Source organism: Pinus tabuliformis, chromosome 7 (assembly GCF_031772625.1).
Source record: "Pinus tabuliformis cultivar Carrire ecotype Pingquan chromosome 7, CPIR1, whole genome shotgun sequence".
Lineage (NCBI taxonomy): Eukaryota > Viridiplantae > Streptophyta > Pinopsida > Pinales > Pinaceae > Pinus > Pinus tabuliformis.
Window position 1 is genome coordinate 1,454,230,195 of NC_142293.1, and position 20,729 is coordinate 1,454,250,923.

Consider the following 20,729-nt stretch of genomic DNA (forward strand, 5'->3'; position numbering starts at 1 on the left):
GTATATTACTTATTTGTTCAATTCTATTATGGATGATAGTTTACATCTTCCAACTCTACTTTAGAAGATAGCCACAACCATGATATTTTTGAATGTGGATTCCTTTCGACGTATTTTCTTTGGAGTAGGAAGATTCCAAACCTCCAAATGTATAATTAATGTTCGATATAATTCCATCAATTACTTATTTATATAATAAAATATATTTTTATCAATTACTTATTTATATAATAAAATATATTTTTATGAACATAAAATGGTTTAGAATTATAATAAATTATTATAATTATAATTTTATACCGTACATTTGACATTTTTATACATTTAATAAATACATTAAACAATCAATTGTTCACGTACCAATCAATGTTTTGCAATTTTGAATCTTTCCTAATCTATTTTTTCTACTTCTAATTTAACTATAAATAACTTTCTACAAACATTTAAAATATAAAACTAAAATAAAATAGATTAACCATCTTAATTCAAATAGCTAAACATAAGTTTAGAATACTAATAATAATGATCCAATTTGTTATTGATTTAATCCAGAGTGTAATGTTCTTATCCTCACTGAGAGTACGAAAAACTAGAGGAATTCTTTGTTAATCCACTAATTGATTTGTGTTTATTGTTAAAAAATGTAAGTTCAATTTAAATTCATACTCCCCGGAAATACACATTGAGTACTTGAATTCCATCTTTGAAAGGACTTGGGTTGAATTACACTTGAATTTTTGTGTTTACTGCTGATAACTATATTTTCAGTTTATATTCATACTTCCTGAAAACACACACTGGGTATTATTCTACAGTTGGAGATTACTACACTTGAATTACAATTGGATATTATTATAATTGAATTTCAATTTTGACAGGGTTTGGGTTGAATTACACTTAAACTATAGAGCTTAATGGGAGGCTTCCAAGAGCGTTACCATTTTCATGTTGTGATAGGCACATGCCACTATGGAAGAATTTTTTGTTTTGCACCCTCAACAAAATAGTGAAAAAAATATAGAGGGAGAGATGGCCAAATGGAAAAACATGAACCCTACCTTTATGTACTAAAAGCATAATACCTAGACCTTGACTGCTCTACAAGGTTGAAAGCAAACATAAGTTCAAGAACGAACCAACAGAACCATAAGTGCACAATCCCACCCTGTAACATAAATGATAAAGAAATATCTTCTAAGCTCTGATTCTCCAGATGGTCAATTTCTTGATACTCGAATAACTCCCTCATGTCTCCATCCATGGACTCTAAATTAGGACTTGGCTCTTTAGTCCCACATTCTCCTCAAAAACAGGGTAAGAATTTGGGTCTGGATCAGTTGTGTCACAATGTTCCAAGCCTTGAGCCACATCTAGTCCTTGATGATCCATTGTAGCCTACACAACAATCATTCGTGTAATAGCTTCTGATAACGTACATGCAAAATATGCCCTCAACCTGCACAAGTCAAGATTGCTCTTTAAAAGAAGACCTACTAAATACCGATGGCTTCTTACCATGTGCTTCCTTGGCTTCGGGACCTTCAATAGAAGGATCATTACCTTACCCAGAAAGCCTTCAACAACATACCTAATCCCCAAGACTAGTCTCACCTTCGATTAGATCAGGAGCTTGTTCGAGGATGGGGAAGCCATAATGACCCAACTCACGTTATGAAAGGCCACACACTAAGTAGTCAGCTCACTGCCTTAATTTATTTTTTCTTGAGTTAGATTGAACCTAAACCAAGGGCATACCTTCTTTTTTTCCAATGTGAAAACACAGGAATAACTATGTAATAACCCAAAATATCACAATCTTCAATTCATCCTTTTTCAAATTTTCCAACCTTAAGTTCATTTTTCATTTTTATTTTTATTTTTTACAACCATCAACAAAGTGGATATTCCTTTACCCAAAAGCGTAAGGGGGCAGATCAATCATATTTAAATTTAATTCTCGTGTAATTTGTACAATTCACGTGTTTACACGACCCTGAGTAATGAAATACAAGTTGTAACAAGAAAACCCAAATGGTGGACGCAAAACCAAAAAAAAAATGTGACTTTTGCTTCACATGTAGATGGTCTGGCCACGCTACTTTATGTTAATTATATAGGAGCCATGATCTCTGAGGATATGGCCCAACTTTAAAGCATATATTGCATGAAGGGTCATGATTTTCCACTTACAGATAGGTCATGTTTTTCCATTCTACCACTACTGCAAATTATTATTTCGTTCTCCAAAAGAATGCCACTTGGATCACGGGGCATGTGTTAAGTAAAAGGAACTCTTATGAGCAAATATTTTTGTTGTTTATGAAATTAATTTAACATTCCACATCCCATTTTGTGGGGTGTAGTACTGGGGAAAAAAATTGTACGCCATCCAGAAATGTAGGTTACTCAATAATGTTATCCCTTGTTCATTAATGTGCTCATATCTATCTCATATCCACTGGCAAGCAGGTAGCCATAAAGAAGATGATTTCATGTATCCGAGACACCAGCTAGACACTAGTGGCTGCAATCTATCTTGTGGAGTGGATCTAGTCCATGCCCATTCCCCAAATAGTACAATTAGGAATGACCATCCTTTCTGAATTCGATCAAATATGTTATGTTTAATGATTGCACATTCTTATTGCCATTCAGTTCTCTGATTGCTTCAGACATGATTTGGTTACTAACTGGCTCCCATTGAAACCAAGTAGAAATAAACTCTATCCAAGTTTCCTTATGACACTTCCCTCCAGTTTTCCAGGATCGTCCTATGCATTTTAAGATGTTGAAAGCCACATATATGAGATTAAGCTTTTAAATACAAGTATACCCTTAAAAATCTTCAAATCCTACCATTTAAGAGGAAAGCATGTTGTAATATTTGAGTCATGAGCTTTTGACCAATTCAAAATCAAAATCACATAGAACAATGGTTCTATTTTCTTTTTTCGCATCTAGTACATAGATGTTTCATCTTATGAATTGAAAGCATTTGCCATGGACCAATGAGGCCAAAATTATTTATAGTGAACAGGAGCGTAGCTACGCAAAATAGATGGGTTTTTTTAGATTTGACATGTTGGAGAAACCATTCAACCCATGTCTTCATTACTCTCTGGAGTGTGGTTTCGACATCCATCTTCATGTCCACTGTATTTCCCTCTTGGAAATAACAACCCCTACAAAAAACTTCTGTCAAAAAATTACATTCCTTAAACTGGCATGGCTTTCTTAAACTCAAAAATGAAATATCAAAAACCATACATGCCCTTTAATTGTATTTCCATAGTTCCACTAATGTCCTATGTTGAAGATGAGCACATCCCCATTAGACCAAAGATGTGAAGTATAATCTAGGGTGTCGACTATCAACGTGGTTTAGACCTCATGAGGAAATCCTCTAGGTGGGCAGCCATGGAAAACTAGAAATGGTGTCCTGTAATACTCTATTGTACAATTGTAATCTACAAATCTAAAGGATAGAAATCCCTTGTGTTTTTTTATGGGATTTCCATTAACTTCATAAATCTGTTTCTTGTTCAGAATTGCTTCTACAAGCATGCAAATCAGAGACTCCCATTGGTTCCTCCCAGTGGTATCACGCACAAACACCACATGTATGTTGTAGATCCTCTTCAAGAAGCTGCTTATATTGAACCTGAAGTTCAATTCAAACTGGACATTAAATCTATTTGATGAATGTTGAGAAGAATATAAGTTCAAAAAAATACAGAGACAAACAAATCAATGTTTTCAAACTTATAACCACTCAACATTTATCAACATTGTATACTAGTGCTAACCCTTTTTTCCCATTGAGCATTTTATGAACAATTATCATATCAATGGCAGTTGGTAGACTGGGTGCAAATTTGATGAACGCACGTGAACTCTCAATGACAATGGAAACTAAAAAAACATCATATTATTTGCAAAATTCTATTGTTGTCAATGGGGTTGGAGTTTGACGATCAAGGTGGTGGGATGTGATGCCACCCAAGGTTCAATTCCCTTAGAGAAAGGAATAACCGTTGAGATCGAGTGCAAGTTCTGGGTTATTTCAATGGAATAGTCCACTCTATTCTAAAAGCTTAGCTAAACAAAAGCTAAATAGAAAATCCTTGTGTTCAGTGGTTTTTTGCACTTTGAAAACAAAAAGAATCATTTGTCCATAACTTCTTAAATCACCTATATCCCAGAAAGAAAGAAAAAAATGATATTTTTACTTTGAGCTAGCAAAACTTAGAGCTCCAACAAAAAAACACTGGCTTGCTAAACATCTTGAAATCCCAAGAGAATCTTAGTCAATCCTAAAATCCTTGGATTATCAAAATATTCACATTTTTTGTTCAGTGGGAAGGAAAATAACCACGTTATCACAATGGCAGACAAAGCTCAGGGTTCAAATAAAACACTCACAACAGTTCAATGGCTTAGCAGGTCACACCAATGACTTACTAATAAAAAGGCTACAATAAGATCATTTCAGTGTAGAATTTCATTGAATTGGTAATTTTCATAGAAATCAGGCACGAGAAGGAAAGATTGTTATAATTGGTGTTGGCCTAATAGGGTTTTATAACCACTAGAGGTCTCTTAGGTGGATGAAAGTCGTCCACTATTGTGGGTTCAGTATTCAAATCCTTCAAAAAACTTCAGTCACAATTGAGTCAAGGAAAATGGCCATTGGGTCACTCTGTAAATCTATGTAACATGAATAAATAGAACAAATGGACATATGACTCACAAATGTAATAGAGTCCCTATGGAGAGTGGATCCATTGACAATTTAATGTTTAGAAAAGGGTATTAGAGGGTGGTTGATACATTGTCGCATAGAAAACAATAATTTCATTTTTTCCAAAATTACAATTTTTTTAAATTGCAATTTTGAAAAGTTCAGAAAAGCAGAATGTTAAGCCTTAGTTACTAGATTGTGGATTGGATTTTACACTAAGGCTAACTACGAGAAGCTCTACACTGAGCAAGGCAGTCATCTATGGTCGTGAATTTTACAGACAATGAAATTAACATGCTCAAATTCTTCGAGTCAGTTTCAACCACTGTTGGGATCAATTGCTCACCTTTGGAATACATTTATCTAATGAAAAGCTTCATAGAAACAACTAGAGGTGTTGCGAGAATAACGAGCAAGAACCCACAAAAATGCGTGAGAGAACAATTATGTGATTTCTAGTGATGTTGAAGGCGAGAAGATAAACCACCATGATGATTGTTATAACATTGAAATTAGAGAAGCTTTGAGCTTCTTCTATTTCTTCTCTTTCATTGATGGAACAACGAATAGGATGTAGGAATATCATGGAAGTCATGCACACGATGCCCGATGAGCATGAGCACAAAAGTTGTGATGAAAATTGGCCTGACCATTTTCAAGAAGAGAAGCCTATTAGTTTAATTATTGAAATTATATTTTTATATAAATAAATATAATGTTTAAATGTTTTGAAATATTAATATTAAAATTACAATTTAAATAAAAAATAAAAAATGCAAGGTGATAATTTTATAGTTGGTGCAACCAACATTGCCTCTCCAATGATCCTCGAGAGCAAGGGAGGTCAATTCAGCATTAAATTCCATTCCCTCGATGGAAAGTTTTTTCTCTCTTCCATTGTAAACTTTTGTACAAAAAAAGCGGTCGTTTGGCCAGGTAAAAAGAACAGGCCAGTGTCATGGACTACAAAACTGGTTGTCAATAAGATAAAAATTTGGTGTTAAAAGGTGAGGACGAATTCTTTATTTGGTCTCTAAACGTTACAGTCATTTACCGCGTGATGCTAAGTTCCAAGGGGAATCTCGTGATATATAATCGAAATAGCGGGCTACTCTGACAGAGTTTTGAGAATCGCATAAATACACTCGTGCCACAGCTTTTACCATATAGTGTTTTGGAGCTTAATATGTTCAGGAAATATAACGATAAGCGTTTATTAAATCACTAGAATTGGGTGTTATGATTTTTTTGGGGGGAATTTTATGGATTTTAAATTTAAATTAAATATTTTAATATATAATTAAATTTAATTATTTAAATTCATCGTTTTGGAAGAATTCATACAATATTTAAATTATATAAAATTGATAATTAAAGATTTTTTTTTTTTATCAACTTACTTAGAAAATAAAAAATATATATATATATGGAACATTTAATTTGGATTTTACAATTTTAACGATGATCAACACGACAAATGTTTATTCAACCTCACAATTTTAGTTATAACCATACAATTAAGGTTACTCTAATTTTACAAGGGTCCAACCACTCAAACTATGGATTGTTATGTGATTGTTGTTCAAATCCCAATTAGAGAAAAATAGAACATAAAAATTCTTGAGAAAAACCTGAAGCAATCCTTGTCATCAACATAACCTGATTATAGGTTATATTCGAGTCAATGGAAAGATAAGCACCCAAGATCAACCATTGAATTTGAAACTGGACCCTCTGATCCAATGAACCCTGGCCCAGTATGGGGGTGTTGTACGGGTTCTCTATCATGGTTTTCTCCAATTTCCAGACGGATTCCGATATATCATAATGGAGCTCAATGCGAACATAAAGCTTTATTTGCGTACGTCGTTGAGATTGAAAGTAGAAAAGATTTTCTTAGTCGATTTCTTCAATGGTATATGTTTCTTTCCCAACTAATGTGTCCCTTACAGTGTTGGTGCAGCTACGAGGAATCGATTTTTTTCAAGCAGGTATTTGTGTCTGCCTCAAGCAAGCTTGGATGAATGCAAAAGCCTCTGCTTGTCCAACTACTATTGCATAGCTGAGTTTTATTGGCAATCCTCTGGATCTTGTTTGCGTTACGAAGAGATTTTTTTCTATCAGAATCATCTAAGATCAAACCTAGGTAGCGTTCATCAAGGTCATGGATGATTCAGCCCAGCCAACAGAAAAACTTGGAGGTAATGTTTCTGGAAGCAGGGAGGGAACATCATCCGCATCAGTTTGGGGGCTCGTCTGTTGGTTATAATAATTTTTTATTTTCTCTTTACCCTGCTGTGATACAAGCAAAGGATGAGAAATGTGGTGACCCCAAAGGGGACAACAGATTGTTGAAGACACTAGAAATCTATTGGCATAGAAATATGTGGAGAGCACGATCATGCAACATGGGGAAGGTTCACAATTGAGAATAAATGTCTTTCACACACCACGGGACATATGTCATCACAGGACAAAAAGGGTAGACGAAGGTTGGGCTCACCATTTTCAAGAAGAGGTGCCTATCGACGTAAATATAATTTTGCATATAAATGTATAATGAATGTTTGATATAATTTTATCAATAATCAAGTTGTGTATAAAATAAATCAAACAATAGATCTCATTGACAACGACTTTTCACATAGCTTGTGCCACATTAATAAGTTAATCAAACAAACACGATTACCATACCACATATGAACGTAACTACATGTTGTTGATAATATCTTTAATAATCATCTCATTTCAAAGTAGAGTGTTATTAATGTGTACAGTAATAACTATCCTCTACTTGCATATATGTATATGCAATCTAACTTATAGAAGAAGTAGTCTTTTTGGGACATTTTTTATATTTAATTTTAACTAAAATCCAACAGAGATTTTTAATAACTTAGGTTTAAGTTGTTTAATATGTAGAATTTGAGTGTCACAAGGGGGTTTCAGGGTGTTGAATCTATTTATGTATTCAAAAAAACATTTTAAATAACAAAAATCACATTCTTTATTGAAATTATTTTGTGAAATTTCAGTGAAAAAATCTATTCCATCCATAAGTTAGACTACGCATATATATAAACTAAGAATGCATAAAAGTGCAAGCATGTCGCATTATATAATGCAATGGTCAATTTTCTTGCTATTTAAATTGTGAGTAGTTTTTAAGTGAGACTTTTTGAAAAGTTTTCCGATTTATTTTCCGATCTAATTTGTTTAGAATGTGGGAGGGATTCATTGAAATCAAAAGTTTTACTGGTGAATTCTTCACAATAGAAGTGCCCCAGGGGTTTTTGAGGGCCTGAAACGATATATCCAATAAAAAAACTAGTTTAAACAACACAAAAAAAGATTTGGACACAACTTTTTTTTATTGGATTCCAACCAACAATCCGCCGAAAACTCCAAAAAGTTGCACTTAAAGACTACTTTTAATTGTAATTTTTATTAATATAAAGTTGTATTTTTTTTTTTTTTATTGATTTTGACTCTAATTTTAATTATATTTAAACTAAGCAAGAGTAGGTACATTGTATCCCTTGTTAAAATTTGAGAGCTAGTTCATATCTTTCAAAGTTTATTAATTAAACTAAGTGGTAGGGAACACTAGCTATATGGCCTTGTTGTGAGGCTGCGAGGGCGCTCTCCAAATTTGAAAATGATATTGAAGAGCTTAGTTTAACTATTTGATGGTTTTTTTTGTGGACTTTGTTTAAATTTATGAGAAAATTGTTGAAACTATAATTTTGAATTGTACTTGAGTATAATTTGAGTGTTTTTAAAGAGTGAAAAAAATTATATATTAAAACTATATTATAAATAATTTAAAAGTATTTTTTATTTATTTATAAAATTATATTATAAACAATACAAAAAACAATTTTTTATTGAAAATTATATTTTCAAATGAAAAAAGTAAAAATAAAATAACTAAATTGGGCATATAGACAAATCTAGATCTCATTAAAACACAGTAAGCTGGGACCCCGAGATCAGGTAAGAATTAAAACACAACCAACTCAAACCCCAAGATCATGTTAGATTGCAATATAATTTTCAAATTAAAAAAAAATCAAATAGCTAAGTTGGGCAAATACACAAATCTAGATCTCATTAAAACATAGCTATCTGAGACCCCAAGATCATGTAAGAATTAAAACACAGCGAGCTCAGACCTCGATATCATGTCAGATTGCAATGTAAGTAAGCACATCTTGTTGTAGAAACTCAAAAGAACAAATGCACGTAAGTTTTCATAGCATTAGCGATATACGACCCACCAGAAAATGAGAAAACTCAAACAAGAGGCCATACATGAAAGCAATTCTTAAGGGTCGTGCACTAATCCAATCATTGGCTTAGTGCATGGCCATGGTGATGTATGAAGCTTTTACATTCCCCAATGACTTCAGTGAATTTTCCATTGTCTAGATTTCTGACGGATGTGACTTGCTAGTTGTAGATGGGACGACGAATAATTGTTTGAGGGATGGGGGAACAATGCTCAATTAAGCCAAGTTACTGTTGAATTAACTCACCCATCTACCCTTTTGGATCCCGTGTCTTACTCTGACACCTAAACTCTCATCCATGTCAAGCAGTAGCTAGAGCGTACCCTGTTGAGCAGAGAGCAGGAGTGTAATTCGTTGTGAACGACAATTTAGTACCAACATAAAAGATTCATAAAGGGTGTGAGTGGAAATTTCTTGTGTTAGTCTATCCAATACGTCGCACGCCCAGGTCACAAGTAATTTTCTCCCAAACTAACCATTAAGAAAAGCTTCCCTTTTTTATGTGGTCATGCCTGCTTATTTGTGCGAGACCTTGAGAGTTAGTAAACAATAAACACTAAATAAGAAAGTATTAAGACCAAATTGTTTTATGTGCACACATTTAAGGTTGTCGCTTAATTCAGATTTTTATATTGTTGTTCGCATGGTTTTCCATATCCCATGCAGAATACTCGAATGGTTTGCCATATTAGTGATGATAAATTAGTAATGTAGTGTAACCATTGACATCTTTTCTTGGTATTTTTATTGGTTCAATTTTACTAGAAATCAAACAATAAATTTTTTGAAACTATGTTAAATTAATATTATTTTTAAATTTTTTCTGTGCAATAAATTAATACACAGGGCCAAATTAATGAAAATTAGTATTTATTTATAGAACGAACTTTCAATAATCCAATATAGGTGTTTCGAACTCATTATGCATTAGAATTTGGGAGAAGTTGAATTATTGGATAAAATAACCACACTCAAAAATCTTAATTGAAAACTTTATTGCCTCTCGAAAATGTTAAACCTTACCAATTATCTATTTCTTTGTCCCTATATGTATTTCAACTCTTGTATGTTCTAATTGTTGTGTATGTATTACAAACTCAATTCTACCCTTATTGCTCCACAATATTTTTGTTTATTGTCACCCATATCAAAGCCATGACCCACAAGTTTTACTAGTTTTACTTGCCATCCTTCAAATTTGGGAACATGCAAACTCTTCATGAAAACAATTTTAGGGTCATACAGGGTCTTATTTTTATAATGTCCCAGTAACTACAAAAAGAAAAGAAGCAACAAATTATACACAATAGTGAAAGTATTAACAAGGTGTATTTCCATATTGGAGTACATATAAGTTAAAAAAAATAATATTGAAGTCGAGGTTTACAAATACTGATTCACATAGGTGATTCATTGCATGGTTGATGTAATGATCACAGTCAATTGAATTGTCTTGCATTCTGAAATTGCAATTCCTCGTAATATTACGATAAGTATAATTGTTACAGTGCCCAAGTTGTCATAATAATTGCCCATAACTACATTTCCCACCTCCAATAATATTATTCTTTTACATATGTAAATGTGTATCTAAATCATTTGCACTAACAGAAACTAAAAATATAGAAAGAAGGGCTTACCATGAATATTTTCATATTTATAAATGGTTTAAACTTTGTTTTGTTGTACTCATATATTTTTTTAGCAAGTCGTGGGACATAATCATCTGTATAAACAAACAAATTAAGATTTTTTAACATGAATTTTACAATTGAAAACATAATGGGAAGTGTGAATTATTGTTCCCAATTATCTCAAATAAATCCAATCAGAATTTTGTGTTTTCCACTGGCACTTTAAAATTCTGTCAGCCACTATAATTTGATGATTAAAGACTAAGGCAGACAACATTTTACAATAATTAAATTTGTATTATTTCAAGATTTTACATTTTAATTCAGAATTTCAAGATTTTTGTCTATTATCACCCATATCAAAGCCATGCCCCGCTCCTAATTTAAACCGAATCCTCACTCTGCATAGCTCTCGCCAGTAAAATACAATTTCATGTTTATACTGAGGAAACCTTTCAAACTAGTTGATTGGAAAAGGAGGAAAATATATAATTATGATCAATGTATTTTTGCGATAACTTTATATAACTAAGTAGATGGATAAAAATACCAGTTCGTTTGTCTCCAGTGTATTTTAAATTTGAGCTTGTGTTTGTACAAGAATATCCCACTCCAGCAAGAGACTCCAGAAAATGTAAATTGGCCACTGCTAATTTTTAATTTACCCAAACGAATGGTTATGTGAACAAACAATATAACAAGGTAACAAGGTGAAGATTATCCAAGCAATAAATTCTAAATTTTATTGGGAGTTTTGGGAACAATTAGAATTTGATAAAAATAAGTGAAGTTAATTATTTGACTTTGTTTTTTATTTTATCTATTGAATTTTGAAACATTAATTTTGCTTATATTTATCTAATTTTGAAATATTCTTAAAACTTAGAAAAGTTAATTATTTGACTTTGCCTTTGTTGTTATATATTTAATTTTGAAATATTTCACTTTTATATATTTAATTTTGAAATATTCCTAAAATCTATGATCAAAAAATTAATATTTCTAATACTCATCATTCCAAAAAGTGGGTCAATTTCCTAACATGATTTCAATAACTTACATTTATTTCATGTGAAAGGATTCAAGTGCAAACCAACGCTTCTCTTATTTAATCAAAATGGGCCTATCTCTTTCGATTCTCCATAGGCTATTGATGAGCATCTTGGACCTACAATTAAACAATATTATAATTATTATTGTCGTACTTTAATAACTCATGTTATGTTTGCATGCTAATCATCTTTGGATCACTTGGAGATAAAGAAACATTATACGTAGCTCATGAAACAACATGGTTTATTCTTTAAATTGCCATTGTATATAATAGGAACAACATGGCTCATTTATGATTAACAAGAAAGAAATAGATATGAATATTGATTCTTATTTGAAAGTGTTTTTATGATGGTTTTAACATCACTATTGTTTACATGTTCATTTATAAGGGACACAAGATATGCTTTGGGAAACCCTTTCGGGGGAAAACCCACCTAGAAGGTGAGGTTGCTTCACTCTCTTTCTCTGTCTATAAATTTGTTGCAAGTACAAAGAAGTTAGTTTTGTGGCTCGTAGGTTGCTACGGTGCATAAACCCTCCCTGTGTTCTCTACCTCCTATCCCTCTTGGCTACGTTTGCTCAGTTATGAAACAAAATGTTCTCGAAAGGATGGAATGCCTCATCCTCCTAGTGGCCCGATTATAAGATAACCTGATAGCCTACTAATGGTTAAGTTTGACTACATCAACTCTTAACGAGAGTTACAATATAGACTCTTCTAGATTCTTTTACATCACAAACATGTGGCTAGTCCCTTTTCCATGAATAATGGGGGTTGATGCAACATCCTCCAAAATTATAGGTGTGAAAACTGGAAGATCAAATTCTAAGTGGCATAACCTTTGCATACAGACTCTCATTGATGTGCTTCTTGCGTCATTGGAAATATTTTTATGTATAATAGAATAAAAAGGTTTGCGGCTAAATCGACAAAGTTTTAACCCCCAAAAAATGTTGTTTGATGCTTCAAAACGCTCCTGGAAGGTTTCAGACACTATTTCGCCAAAATGGATCCCGCCGATAAAAACAGTCCCATGAGCTGATTCCTCCACTTTTTCCATTTCGAATGCATCGAGATGGATGAAAAACAAATAATGATCCAATCCACATCATTTATACTGTTATAATTTTATCATATTTTTACATTTAATTCTATTTGAGTCAAATACTTATATCTATGTATAATCTAATGTTCAAAGTAATGAATATACATCTCCCAAACCACCTTTGAACATATATGTTGGTGGACATGATAGTCAATGCGTGTGTGAGGTTATTTTGTTGTTATATATTTTTCTTCATAATTTTCATTTGCATGCATACACTAATTACAGTTAAATTTACAGATCTAGAGTTTTAATAAAACCGTAATAATGTAGAAATTCAGAATTTTAATATATTATTATCATATATGTTGTGACGAACTGTCTAGCGAAATATCCATGACAATTTACGAATCAATAAATAAATATAAACTTATTTTGCAATATGACATTAGATGTGAAGATGGTTGTAGCATTTGAACCATTTCATTTCCATCTTTCTTAAGACTTTGATCATCACGTGGGGTTTTCATTGATTGCACTGGTTCCAAAGCAACACCTGTACCATAAATAAGAAACAACATATAGATTAAAAAAAATTAAATATATATAATCAAAACAAATCAAAGATAACAATATAAAATATAGAACATCCATTTCTCATCCCATCGTTATAGTAAAACATACCAGTTTATATATTAATGCTTTTGTGGAATAAGTTATATGGATTAAAAACTTACTGGCCCAATAACCCCTTGAAATCTTGGTGAGCGTCATAATGGTTGGTAGCTTGAAGTTTTTTGTATATCCAAGTCTAAGGATCTATATCTAGCAACCAAACTATGTGGAGATCTCTCTAGGGAATTTTGTTGATTAGGCTATGCATATCAATAACAATGGGAAATTAGTATACAATTTATAATAAGAGTAAATATGATTTAATGTTAAAATGTCTTGAAAAGTAATACATGCAAAAAAAATGGACTAAATTGTGTAGTCATTGTTATTATTAGTTTCATCAAAGTTTAATATATGGGTATGACCCTCTAATCCTTCTTCCCCTACATCATTAGGAACCTTCATTCTTACTTTCCGTTTTAAAACATTATATATGCATTTCATTGTGCCATATGTCTACGAGGCAGACTCTGATCCCAACGATGAATTTTTTCACAAAGTTTTTGTTTTGAAGTATCACTAAGTTGATCAAATGTAGCAACTGACTATGAAAACAAGTTTCAATGAATTTATACCATAACAATAAATTTATATTATTAAAAAACATATGCACATAAATACCAATAAATACTTACAACAGAAACAATTTCTACATTGACAATTACAAATGTTTTATATTCTTGTTGGCGTCCACAACATAACCTTGCATCGAAATCATATTGTATTTTTGCATTTTTCATTTTAACTGCACTTGTTGATTTGGCAACGAATTTAGCATTTTCATCTCTTACCCGACATCTTTGACATGGAGGAATTGGAGGGATATTGTGTATGATAGCACGACGGTGATTAAGGCCAGATAATTTAGATTGAATCAGTATCCCAACACAATCGCTAACAAGACAAGTGAACACTTGCTTGGTGCCTTTGATAGCTACATCCCATTCATGTCTATTTTCCTCCATTTTCTAAATTCCTTGGGTGAAAATGTGAAGTTGGGTTACAATTTTTCTATTTAGAATTTCATTTTACAATAAAAAGAAACTTGTCAGAAATTTTAGCTTTCTATTACTTATTGGAATTTTTTTATTCATATCTGATATGTCAACTTAGCAATTCTTTATTGTGTGTTCTTTAAAAATCAAGGGATTCATAAAAATCCATGTTTTTGGCACTAGTGTATTCTTTGTTAACTTGGCGTTTTTGAAAATAAAAAGTGTTGCAACAATCTATACAGACTCTACTCTGATATTGTTATATTTACGAAACCAACTAATGCACATCATAATTACTAGAATTTTTTGAATTGAACCAATATGAAAAACTGTAGATTTTGAAGATGTTTAGCATAGCGTCAAGTTTCTCAACATATTAGTTAAAAATTAAAAATCTAAAAATTTGCAGAAATTTCTGGGGACTTCTTGCATAAATTGAATTATATTGGGGTCGATGCTTGCAAAGAAAAATAAAAATATATATAAAATATATATATTAAAAAAAAATTGTAGATTATTGGTCAATTCCATTCTGATGGCTCTGTTGTCATGGCATTGGACCTCTGATAACAGACTGAGCAGACAAGCACTCAAGAGCGGCCCGATATCTGGACTCCACCTATGTTGTTGGGAGATGAGCATACATTCTGGCTCATTCCACTATTCTAAATGACAGGACGAATACTCTCCCTTTTGCAAATATAAATTCAAATGTCTCTCTCCATCCAAAATCCCCTCCTCTGAGAAGCAATCCCGTTACACTCTCCACCTCGCCACTAAACAATCGCTCCTCACAACCTGCCCCCAATAATAACATCCTAACGATCCCTTGCCCCACACCCTCTATTACATGCCTCATCTCAAACAACATCCATAGCTTTATCTCAAACCCCCAAACTATACCCCCAATTACATGTCGTCACCCAATCATCAAATATTCCTCATCAATCATACATAAACCCCTATCAACACTCCTCAAACACAATACCATTCACCCCCCCACCATATAGTGAATCTTGAAAAGAAATATGTGTCCCCAACAATGAATTAATCACCTGTTGATCAATTTTTCTCTTCCCCTATCAATTTGGGGCTCCTTTAGGTCGAACATTCTCCCCTTTCTCAGAAGATGTGGAGCTAGAAGTCCTAGTTCGGGAGACGTAATTTTCTCTAGAACCACTAACAGTTAAAAAATCTTTCTTTGATTTGAATGGCTCCTATCCCTATCGTGTTGCCCATAAAAATGCCACCATTCAACGAAAGAAAGGTCCCAAACTCAAGAAAATATCAAACTGCACCATTGCCCCATTCAATCTGTTGGAACAATTTCAACAGTCTCCTGTCAACCTTGCATAAATCAGTGCCCCTTCATCCTCCCAGACTAGTCACTGGGATCTGATTACCCCAAAAGCTCAGGTCCTTAGAGCAGATCCCCCCAAGCATGACCTTCCATAATGACGTAATGTCACTGAATGTTAGGGGTTTGGGGTCATATCACAAATGAAGATCCCTGAAAAGACGATCCCTTAAAAGCCTAATTAGCATTCACAATCTTGATATTATTCTACTACAAGAAACAATGAATAGGAAAGATAAGATGTGGGGATGCTTACTGCAGGATTGTCCAAATTGGAATATATGTGCAATCACTGCAACCAGATTATCTATGGGAATGGACGCAATGTGAAATCCAGAAACCTATAAATTTAAGGCTTTCAACACAAACGTGGGCTTTCTCATCACGGGGGGTTGAAGAGGCTCCAAAATCCACCTTCAAATCATCAATATATATATTCACCTTACTCAAATAGAAAGGTGTTATGGAACAACACAGATCACAATGGTTTCCTTGAGCTCAACTCATTGATGCTAGTTGGGGAATTCAACTTCTCCACTGATTCTTCAGAAATATGGGGTTACCACTATAGGCCTGACTCACTGGGAATGTTACACTAAAATTTGTCACCATGACTATTTGCAGTTAGTATGGCTCCATCAACCGTCATACTATCCTCCTTGGCAAGCCTCATACCTCTGCTCTCCATGTCAAACTCCAAGAAAGAGAGAAAGTCATTAAAAATCTATATATCTCTGGGTACGCAGTTTCGCTTAGCCTTACCTGCGTGTACGCACCTCAAGTTCACAATACCTGCGTACTTGTACGCTCTGTATATAAAGCAATGGGTGCGTACTCCTGTAAAGGTCAAAAGGCGCAAGTTTCACTCCAAAAAAGTTACTTGTGGTCATTTCTAGAGCATTCTAGAAGCTTGTTTGATGTGTATGGAGCGCCTCCAGATGGTTCATGTATCCCTACCAAAGAGGAACTTATCCCATCAAGAGGGGAGCTATCCCATCCAAAGAGGGGCTTATCCCATTGATGGTGGACCTAAATAAATTCCTCTAGAGCACTATAAATACAGGCATTGGGCCAGAAGGAGGGGAGGTTGAAAGCTGAACATTCCTAAGGGTAGATGCTGCTGGAATTAGGACTCCCTTGTAAAGCTTGAGAGGAGAGATTCCCATCCTTTCCTAGCCTTATTTGAGAGTGGGTGAGCTGATCAAAGTAAAGGAAAACTCTTGTTGGAACCTAGGAGGGACCTGCACAACACCAACGCTCAGGTTGTAATGGTTTCTTTTGTTTCCACTTAATACAAATGAACTCATTTTTCTCAACAGATTGTTATTCATGATTTGTTTCATATACTCCTTGGTCTGTATGATGGATATGTATTGTTTTATAAGTTTATCAGGTGCTATTTAATCTTTTGGCTTGTTAGTGAATGCAGGTTTCGAAGAGAAGGAGGAGCTCATCTGGATCAGCGAGGCTGGACTACTACAAAGCGTTGGACTAAAGGTATGTTACATTCACCTGATTACTTGTATTGTCAATGCATGTTTAGAGAAAGGTAGTGTTTATTTGTCTTGTTTGTCATTAGAAAGCCTTTGCTTCTAGGGAGGTCGGTTGTGTCCACACTATCGACTCTTTCCGCATGACAAAATGGCGACTCCACTGGGGAATCCATCGATGTGAATGTTTTTTCCTTTGTATGAAATTTTGATCTGAGAAAAGTCGTTTGTTTTTTGGTTTTTGGCTGTCTGACTGTGTTTTTGGGTGGGCTAGCTTAGGGTTAAATTAGATTTTAGTTTTTCTTTGTTTTGCTAGAAGTACGCAGCCTCTGCGTTGAGCACAGTGCGTACCTGTACGCACTATCACTTTGTGCACAGAGCGTACCCGCACCTATGCAAACAGGTCGCGTGCGTACCCTGTCAAAATTAAGAAAATTTCAATTTTCTTCTTTTTTCCTTTTAGATTTTGGTTTTAATTTGTTTTTTCTGCCCAGATCCACTAGTTTTCTGCCATAAATCTTCACCTAAGCTTGTTTCGTCAGTGTCGAGAGTTTTAGTGAAATTCATAGAGATTTTGCCTTAGGGTTTGATTATTTTGACTGGTCTTGTAGTGACTTTGGCGTTAGAGGTTGTCAAACTTTGGATCTCCCTGGTTTTGTTCAGTCCTCTTAGGAGTCGGACCTGTCGTAGAATCCACCCTTGTGAGAAACCTACCTTTGTGTCTTCTCTTTGCGAATCTCGAAAAAGTTTGTTGATTGAACTTTGAATTTTATTCTTGAGAAAAAGAACAAAAGATTTTGATTTTTGTTTTTGACTGGTTTTTGGTTCTGCATCAACTAGTCCTTAGTTACATTTTGACTGAGTAAAACATCCAGGAATCATCTTTAGTAGGCTTTTGCCTCGTTAGATTTACATTTAGATTTATTTCTCTTAGATTTGCTTTTGAGTGAAATTGAGTTGATTTGATTGCCATAGCTTTTTTTAACTTTGAATTTTGTTAAAGTAAGTTACATGCTTTATTAATTAGGAAAAAATACAAAAAATATCTTTTGAAGGAAATTTTGCTTTGGTAGCATTTGAGTCTTTGAAAGAAAAAGGAATTTTCGTGAAGTGATTAGTGGTCATGCATTGTATGTTTTTGAAAATATAAAGAGTTTGTTTCTTTGATTTTCATTGCCAAGAAAGTTGTTTTTATATCAATTTTGCATTCTCCAACTCTCTTAGCTAGGAAATTCATCGAAAAAGAAAATTAGTATAAATCATCCTAAGTGCATCTTTTTAGTGGATTTCGATCGAGTCTACACACCATCAGTTTCATCTCCACTACCTTTTGTCTTAAAGAAAAGCCATAAAATTAACGCTTAAAGTAAAATCAACTTAGTAACCTTTTATTTACGAGGGCTCTGAAACACCAATATAGATCAGGCTAGTGTCTTGGAGTAGGAGAGTAATTAACTCTCCAAGACAGTAAAACCAAACAAGTAGCTCATCTTGTGGTAGGATAAATCCAACTGTTTCATTTGTACTCTGGGAAAGCTCCTCTTAAAGGAGAAGCACGAGACCGTGTCCGAACCAGTGAGGGGATCAATCCTCCTTCATTGGGAAAGACGGCAGATACGCACGTACTACAAACGGTAAACCTCAGATTATTGTCGAGGAGCCTGGGGTCACTTGTCGGTAAACCTTGGATTATTGTCAAGAAGCCGGCAAGGGGATTGAGCTTGTTACTCTGCCCTTGCGTGCTATCGGGTCGTAGACTGTTCCCCCAGGTGCATTTGTTGCTGTTGGTAACCTTAGTGACCATTATCTTTAGGATTCTACCGAGGTGACGGTGGAGGGAAGATCCCACTGTACCTGGAGCAAACGCTGGCTAGACTCACTTGGATTTTCCGGGGGGTTCACTTCACTCGAGACGGTTAAAGTGGAGGAACTTGTGCCGGACTATTCATTAAGCAGGTTGCCGGGGTAACTGTTCCGCCCACCACTTCTGTACTGAATTCGACGATGTTGGGTTTCATCTCCAACTAGTGTTTTCGGTCCGGAAGGCTACTGTTTGTGTATGGTTTGACGCCCTAGATTCTTTAGGCGTGTGATTCAAATTTGTTTGGTTCTTTAGAGACTTTAGGTGGTTTGCTTTGAGATTTTACTTTGTTTGTGTGTGTAGTAGTTAAAAGATTCTAGCTGTGGCTGAATTACCGAGACAGTCCCGTAGACTTCGGGGCAAGTCTCCTGAGATTGTTACCGTGGCCGATTTGTTGAGGAAGTCCCGTAGACTTCGGGGCGAACCTCCTGAAGAGGCTCCGAGTCATTACGAAGGTTTGAAAGTCCTTGTAACTCCTAGTGGCAGTAAAGTAGGTTCACCTGAAGAAGGAGAATCGTCGTTGGTAGTCCATCCAGATTACCAAGGTCTAGAAACAGGTTATAATCCCGAAGTTGTTGCAGTTTCTGAGCTTGCTGGTAGTTTTTCATCTACTAGTGATATAGGCGAAGAACCTGAAATATCTGAACCTCTTACTCCAACTTCTAGTGCACCTGATTCACCTAGGGTAAAAAGAGTCATCACCGAAAATCTTCCTGCTGGTTTGATAGCTATTGAAGAACTTGCTCCAGAGGAAGAATTTGGCGTTTCTGTCCTTGAAGATCAACCTACCATTGATCTTAGGGAGCGTGAATCCATATTTTACAGTCCTCCTAGAAGTACTACTTGGTACCTTTCGTTAACCAATTATTTAGACAACTCAGGGATAAGTTTTTCTCCACCTCGTACTCCTTTTCCACCTGGAGGTATTTATACTCCTGTAAATATGTCTGGTCAGTCGTCCGTGTTTACTCAAACTCCTGAATCTTTCTTGTACGGCGGTCCTTCTGTTCCCTCCGGGTATCAGTCACTTTCTGGTACTTTTGCGGGAGCATCTCCTCAACCCATTGAACATGGGTTATTAGCTGGAAACAATGGTAACAAACCGTTGGGTGTAGGAGACATTTACATGATGTCAGGTTCAGTTCCCGGTTCTCAACCTCAAGGTGGCCAATTACCGCCTGGGGGGAAGCCTCAATTAACGCCTGGGGGGCAACATCAAGGTACACAAGTTGCATCTGGGGGGCAACCTCAAGGACAGTATGTACCCATAGTACAATACATTCCTCAAGGTCAACCCCAGCCTCAATATGTACCCCAGGGTCAACCTCAGTATCAATATTTACCTCAAGGGTATCAACCTCAAGGTCAAGGTCAACCCCAGTATCAATATTTACCTCAAGGTCAATCATATGTTCAAGGTACAGGCACTGTGCCTTTCAGTTATCAATCCTACCCTCAATTCGGTTATGGATCTCAATATCCTCAACCTGTCATGGGTCAATACCCCAGAATGAACATAGTGTGGGATCCATCGCAAGTTCAACAGGTATTGCAGCCAAGCGTACAGTTGTCATCTCAAGCT

At 34.8% G+C, this 20,729-nt stretch overlaps 1 pseudogene; it reads right to left on the minus strand.

Moving 5' to 3' along the window:
* Positions 1-2,415: 2,415 nt before the first annotated feature.
* Positions 2,416-20,729, minus strand: part of LOC149253202 (protein trichome birefringence-like 11) — a 54,317-nt pseudogene continuing 36,003 nt past the window's right edge.